The following is a 6914-nucleotide window of genomic DNA, read 5'->3' on the forward strand; positions in this document are numbered from 1 at the left end:
CACCTTTCTGCGAAAAAGGAATTTGGTCACTAAGTAGAATGACACTGAAGACTTTCTGTTTTATTTGTTTTACTGTTTTTTAGAGAAGGAAATTTGCTACTTTGACTTCATGAATTATCTTATTTAATTACTCTTGCAGATATTTAGCATTTAAAATATTGAAGGGTCTGAAAAATAAACGTCATGAACACAACAAGAGTTGGTTTAAATTTTAAACTATACTTTGGATATTAAGGAGTGAGAGGGTGGTAACCTGGTTAGTAGCTTCTCATCATATAATGTAAGTAAACGTTAAATGAAAAGAAATGCAATCATTATTTTTTTGAGGGAAGATGTTTGGCCACCTTCTGATGATTTCTTAGCCTGGAGGGAAGCTTCTGAATATAAGCTGCTAGAATGACAGTGGAGAACTGAAGTTCAGCAAAGTCTGGAGAGATTTAGGGAAACAAAGAAAGAGGATTTTAAAAAAAAAAAAATGAAGAACTATGAAATTAGTTCTTAATCCAGAGGGCCAGTCTCTCCTGGTTTCAAATGAGCTCTTGAACTGCAGCCAAGCTGCTCAGAACAGGGGTTGCTCATTGAAATTTTGGGGAAGCAGAAAGTCACTTGCTACTTCTGTTTGTTTCAGTGATTTACCCTTCCTCCGGACATTATATTACTTTCTTTCAAAGATGTGACTGAATCTATTGTTTAGTAGACCGTTTTTCATTTACCCATCAAAGCACCCTCCCTCCTTCTTTTCAGAGTATTGTCCAGGGGTGCATACAGGAAGATGAAAGGAAGGATATAAGGTCGATGGTCACAGGCAGAAATTAGTGACACTTATAAAAATAAGTAGTAGATATCCAGTGGTTTTAACTTTCTACTCTTTGAAGATCTCCCCAGAGAGATGGGAAAGGGAGAAGAATGTCCCTTTAGTTCCTACAGAGTTTTCCTCTCTAGTTAGCTATAAACCTGAGTGACAGAGAAAAGATGATCCAAGGCCCCTGCTGCTCCTAGAAAAAGAAATCAGTAGAAGAATGTTTTTAGATAACCTTGCACAAAAAACTATCATTATGTGTGTATAACCTTTAGCACCACCAAACAAATCCCAATTAAGGTGACAAGAGTACTAAAAATCATGCTGAGAATCATCTCTCCAATCTCTGCAGTACTCCTTTCTCTGGAAAGAAGCAATATAATTTCTCCTTTCTTTCTTTCTGTTATATCCCTGTGCATTTCCACTGGTGGCTGGGGTAAAGCCTTAAACTATTGTATTAGTCTCCATTCCATGACAAACTGCCATATAATGGCTGTCACGTCCCTTGTGTTTTCTTATAAGGTTGTAAGCCTTTCTTAGGAATATAAAATATTAAACGTAAAAATTATATTTGCCATTGAGATGGATGAAAATTGATTTTGCAGACTTATTAGTACATTCTGTTTTTGTGATAAACCAAGGAATGGGATGAAAAGAAAATCTATCTAGAGTGGTAATATTATCACATGACTGGCCTTGAGCCCTCAGACCCCAAATCGCAAGCTTGTGAAAATTTGGCTCAAGGGAATAAACATTTATATTAGTAGTCCAGTTGACAACGAACACAAGCCAAGTATGTATATGTGCATGTGTGAGAGTATGTGTATGTGTGTATCTTGCTACTTTCTACTCATACACTCTGGAAGGCTTACTTCATCACTATGCAAACTATCCAACACATTCCCACTGGAGCAATGGGAAGTCAGATAAACTGTAATTAACAGATCCTATCGTGAACCAAATCCCAGCTCAACCCAATCTATCCGTTAGATTTTTCTCTGCTTTAGATTGTATATAATTGCTTTGGATTGGTCTGAGTAAACACGAACCCCACCTGACCACTACCATGATATTTATGTCCTCTCTTGTTCCTGGCATGGCTAAAAGAAGATCATAACCAAGCAGAAACACAACATACTTTTCACTTTCACTCTACAACTCACCACCACCACCAAACACATACTCTGGCAAGGACATGCTTAGAATCCTCTTATGGCATGGCATTTGTCAGGGGTGCTCCATCAATATTTGCATTATCAAGCCAACAAAACTTTGTTGTAGTCTGGGCATCCTTACCAGAGAGAGAAGCTCAAAATTGACTCACTGTAATTTGGTAGGAAACTTATTTTTGGAAAAGTAAAGTGTCATTGGTGAAATGTGGCCTAAGCGCTGCTGAATATTTCAGAAGGTCAGCTGAAGCCCCTCTGAGGAGTGCACATCCCTGAAGACAAGAAGGCCAAGGCCTCAAGTTTCAGAATGATTCTGAAGATCTTCCAGAAAGATAATGGAAACAAAAGTCTAAGTAGTACTTAACTCTGGTGCAAAACAAGGACTACTTCCTGTTTAAGAAAGAGTTTGGAGGAAGTTCAACAGAAGATAACCAGAGTAACTAGAGAGATGGGAGAACCCTAGAAGAATAAAATTTGAGAAGGTATCAAGGTTGGTAATTTATATGAAAGCTGAAGAATAATATACGAATAAAGTCAATTAGAACTTTTCACCAAATCAGAAAATTTCACAACCAGGACCTAAACCACGAAATTTGAAGGAGATATGTTTAGGATAAACAAATCACCTTTGTGAGTAGCAAATTTGTGATACAGATTATGTCAAGTAGTAGCATAAACTAGAAGTAGAGATGTAAACATTGAAAAGAGGTCAAAATGGTAAACCTATTGCTAGAGAAAAGAAATCTTGGTATATATGTCTGAGTTTTTAAGTAAAAGTAAATAAAGACAATGCTGCTTTCACAAAAAAATACTATTCTACATTCCTCATGGTGTGTCAGCACTGAGCACGATGGACTATTGTCTTTGTGTTTCTTTATTATGTCCATATCAAGAGCTTGGACTTGAGTCCACTTGCCCATGTTTGAGTTCTGGATCCATCACTTGCCAGCTAAGTGATTATGGTCAAGTTACTTAACCTCTCTATGCTTTCATTTCCTTAGCTCTAAAATGGTAATAGCTTGGTCAACCTCTCGGAGTTATTGTGAAGGTTAAATAAGATGCTCTATGTAAAGCATTTAGCACAGTTCAGGATATATAGCAAGTCCTCAATTAATTTTAAGTATCATTCATAATAATGTAAAATAAGCAATTTACTCTCAAAATAATAAAGTGATAGGAGCAGTTTCTTCTTAACAATTCAATTACACCCTGAGAATTCTTTTTCTTTGTCTTGATGTATCTATCATGAAATGTTAGATCAATAACTTTACCCATTTGTATAATCAGCTGTTGCTGTGATAATGCTGCATAGCAAATAGTCACATAATCTTGGTGGCTTACATCAACAAATATATATTTTTCTTGTTCCTGGGAGTTGAAGGTTTGCCGATCTCAGGCAGACTCAGCCAGGCTTGGCTCTAGGGCTAGGACTAGGTCAGGCCTATTCTGTGGGTCTCATTCTGGGGTCAGGCTGAAGGGCCAGTAGCCACCAGGACATATTTTCATGGTAATGGATGTGCAAGAACAAAGAAGTACAAGAGCAAAGCAAAACTGTGAAAACGTGCTTTAGATTTCTGTAACATTCTATGGGCCAAAGCAAGCCACACGGCCTAAGCCAACATTACATGGGGCAGTAAAGCATACTCTAGCTTCAGTAGGAGGAGAAGGGAGTGAAAATGTGTTGGGCAATGATAGTAACTATCACACCAACTGATACCAAGAGGAGAAGTTTAAAAGAAAGAAGACAGTGGGAGGAAATCTTGCTATTTGCAACAACATGAATAGACTTTGAGGGCATGTTGCTAAGTGAGGTAAATCAGACAAAGACAAACACTGTGTGTTTGACACTCTACTTATATGAAGAGTCTAAAAAAGCCAAACTTGTAAAAGCAGAGGGTACAATGGTGGTTACCAGGGGCCGGTGGGTGGGGAAGTGGGGAGATGTTGTTTAAGGGTACAAAGTTGCAACTAGAAGATAAGTAAGTTCTGGAGATCTAATGCACAGAGTGGTGGTTATAGTCAATAATCCTGTATTATAAACTTCAAAGTTCCTAAGAAATTAAATCTCAACTGTTCTTACCACAGGAAGGAATAATTTTGTGACATGATAAAGGAGTTGGCTACCGCTAAGTTGGTAATTATATTGCAATATGTAAATGTATCAAACCAACACACACACCTTAAACTTACACAGTGCTATATATCAATTATATCTCAATTGAAAAAAAAGAGTTTGGGGGCCAGCCCAGTGGCACAGTGGTTAAGTTCGCAAGTTCTGCTTCAGTGGCCGGGGGTTCACCAGTTCGGATCCCAGGTGTGGACCTATACACCATTTGTCAAGCCATGCTGTGGTAGGCATCCCACATATAACATAGAGGGAGATGGGCATGGATGTTCAGGGCCAATCTTCCTCAGCAAAAAGAGGAGGACTGGCGGCAGATGTTAGCTCAGGGCTAATCTTCCTCAAAAAATAAATAAATAAATGAGAGTTTGGGGAAAGATTCTCATTGTAAAGAAGATAGCCAGAAATCGTACTTAAGATCCATTTAAGATCCATTTCTCATTTTAAAATGAAGAGAGTCAAATATGACAAATACAGAGGGAAAATGCAATGGGAATATCAGGCTATTCACAAGGAGATCCAAAAGACCCCAGCATCTAGAGCTTCCAAAAGCAGAGTGGGATGATCTCAAAAGTGTACATTGCACTGACAACATGAGAAAGGTCCCATTGTTACCCACTCAAGGAATGTGCTCCAGTCAACAGTGTGCTTATGTCTTTAAATTAATATTTATAAAACCAAGGACCTGTGCTGTTCAAGTAAATTTAATAGAGCCTGTAGAAGTACCGTATGGCTAATTTGTCTTGACTATAAAATACCATTCCAGAGTGTGTATATCAATAACAGCAACAACACAAAACAACAAAACATCCTTAGCCCCCTCTCATTAAAAAATATAGGAGGGGTCGGCCTTGGGGCTGAGTGGTTAAGTTCACACACTCCGCTTTGGCGGCCCAGGGTTTCCCTGGTTCTGATCTTTGGGGCGCACAGGGCACTACTCACCAGATCATGTTGCAGCAGCAGCCCACATAGCACAACCAGAGGCACTCACAACTGGAATATGCAACTAGGTAACAGGGGGCTTTGGGGAGAAGAACGAAAAAAAATAGATTGGCAACAGATGTTAGCGCAAGTGCCTATCTTTTAAAAAAAAAAAAAAAGGAATGAAGTAAAGTCCTGAAGGAGTTAAAAAAAAATACAGAATTCCTATATCCCAAAGCAAATGCATTGCAAGGGCTCTGGCAATGACATCAGTTACTTTGTAAATGAACTGGAAGTCCTAATTCTGCGTTAGCTTAGAAATCTGATTATCCTAGAGCTTGTAAGAAATCAGCTCTAATCCTCTTTTAAATGTCATTCAACAGGTTTTCTGCTGTACACGGGATGCAAATGAATTTTCCTTATCAGATCCTTTCTAATTCATTTTCTTTCTACAGGACATTCTCAGAAATAATTTAAGGCTGGACTCTGAAAATTGTTCCAATCTTGAATAACATATGTTTGAAGCATATTGTCTCTCCAACCAGAAAATCACTCCTGAATCATTATTCAAAAGCAGAGATTCTTGTTACTCCACATAAAAATTAAACATAAAATTTTTCTGACATATTCTGTCCACGGCTAAGCTATTCTCTGTATATTTCAGTGTCAGCTCAAAATGGAATTTAAAAACCTCGGCATTGTCTACCCTGTTCAAAAGAAACCAGATTCTCTTAGTATAGCGTGATCATAGCTGAGATTGCAAAGGGTTGGGATCCACAACTCAAGTTTTGCCTTCTTCAAATAAAGAAAAATAGTCCTAGCAATTACTCCTCAAGCAGACGAAAGGGGAAATGAACATTGAAATGGAGTCCAAGTCCTGGTTTCAGTCCCAAATCTGTAGGATAACCTGGGAAAAGCTACATCCTCATAAATTATTTTGAGTTGGAAAACAAATGAAATTTTGCTGGTACATTGATAATTAGGCCCTTCAAGAGGCATAGCTGTTGAAATGTGCCTTTAAACAGTATGAAATATATATGTAATGTGTATGGTCTAACACTGAATCTAAACAGTTGGTTGAACCTATGATTTGGAGACTTAAGATGAAATTTATAACACTTTATTAATCATGTGTGGACCGCCTAAGAAAGACTTAGGATTCCATAATTTAGATTCTCTCTTTGCTTAGATGTAACAACTCATGTAAGTGTTTATGAGTTCATTTACTCTTTACCAGTATGACCTTTTTGGTCATTTTGAAAAGTTGTCTTATCATTGACAGATCAATATTGTGCGTAGAGCTGGGAGAACATCAGTCAGTAATTGTCATTGTCTTTTCCGCCTAAGATACAGCTTTTTTGTGTCATCTGGACTATATATATCTCCCAGGTATATAAATATAAACCTAGAATATAGATGCAAAATGGGTACATATGTGAAGTTAACATGTATGACACCAGTGTTTTAATCCGATTCCTATATTTTAAGAATTCCTCACTTTTTAAGTCTTGGTATGAGGAAGAACCTATCTCCTGGGGGAGGGGGGACTAAAAATCTAGACACTTTCTTTTTTAGCCTCTCTTACGGCTAAGCAGGACATGTGAACTAGGATTGGCCAATCAGACATAGCTGCCTGGGGTTTGATTCCTGGAGCCAATAGAACAAAACTCAGGAGTGGTGGAGGATCCATGTTGGAGGCAGTAACAATGGTTCAGGAAAGCCTCCAGTGTGCAAGAAGCAGAGGCAGTCTCTTACTCATTCAACCCTCACCAGCATGGTTCAAAGCATGATTTACATCTGAGGTTCACGCTTCTTGGCCCTTTTACCTTGTTTGTTCTCCAGACCAATTGACCCGATCTCCTGGCAATTCAATGAGCCACTCAAAATCCTTTCAAATAACTTC

The sequence above is a fragment of the Equus przewalskii genome, chromosome 19, assembly GCF_037783145.1.
Source record: "Equus przewalskii isolate Varuska chromosome 19, EquPr2, whole genome shotgun sequence".
Classification (NCBI taxonomy): Eukaryota; Metazoa; Chordata; class Mammalia; order Perissodactyla; family Equidae; genus Equus; species Equus przewalskii.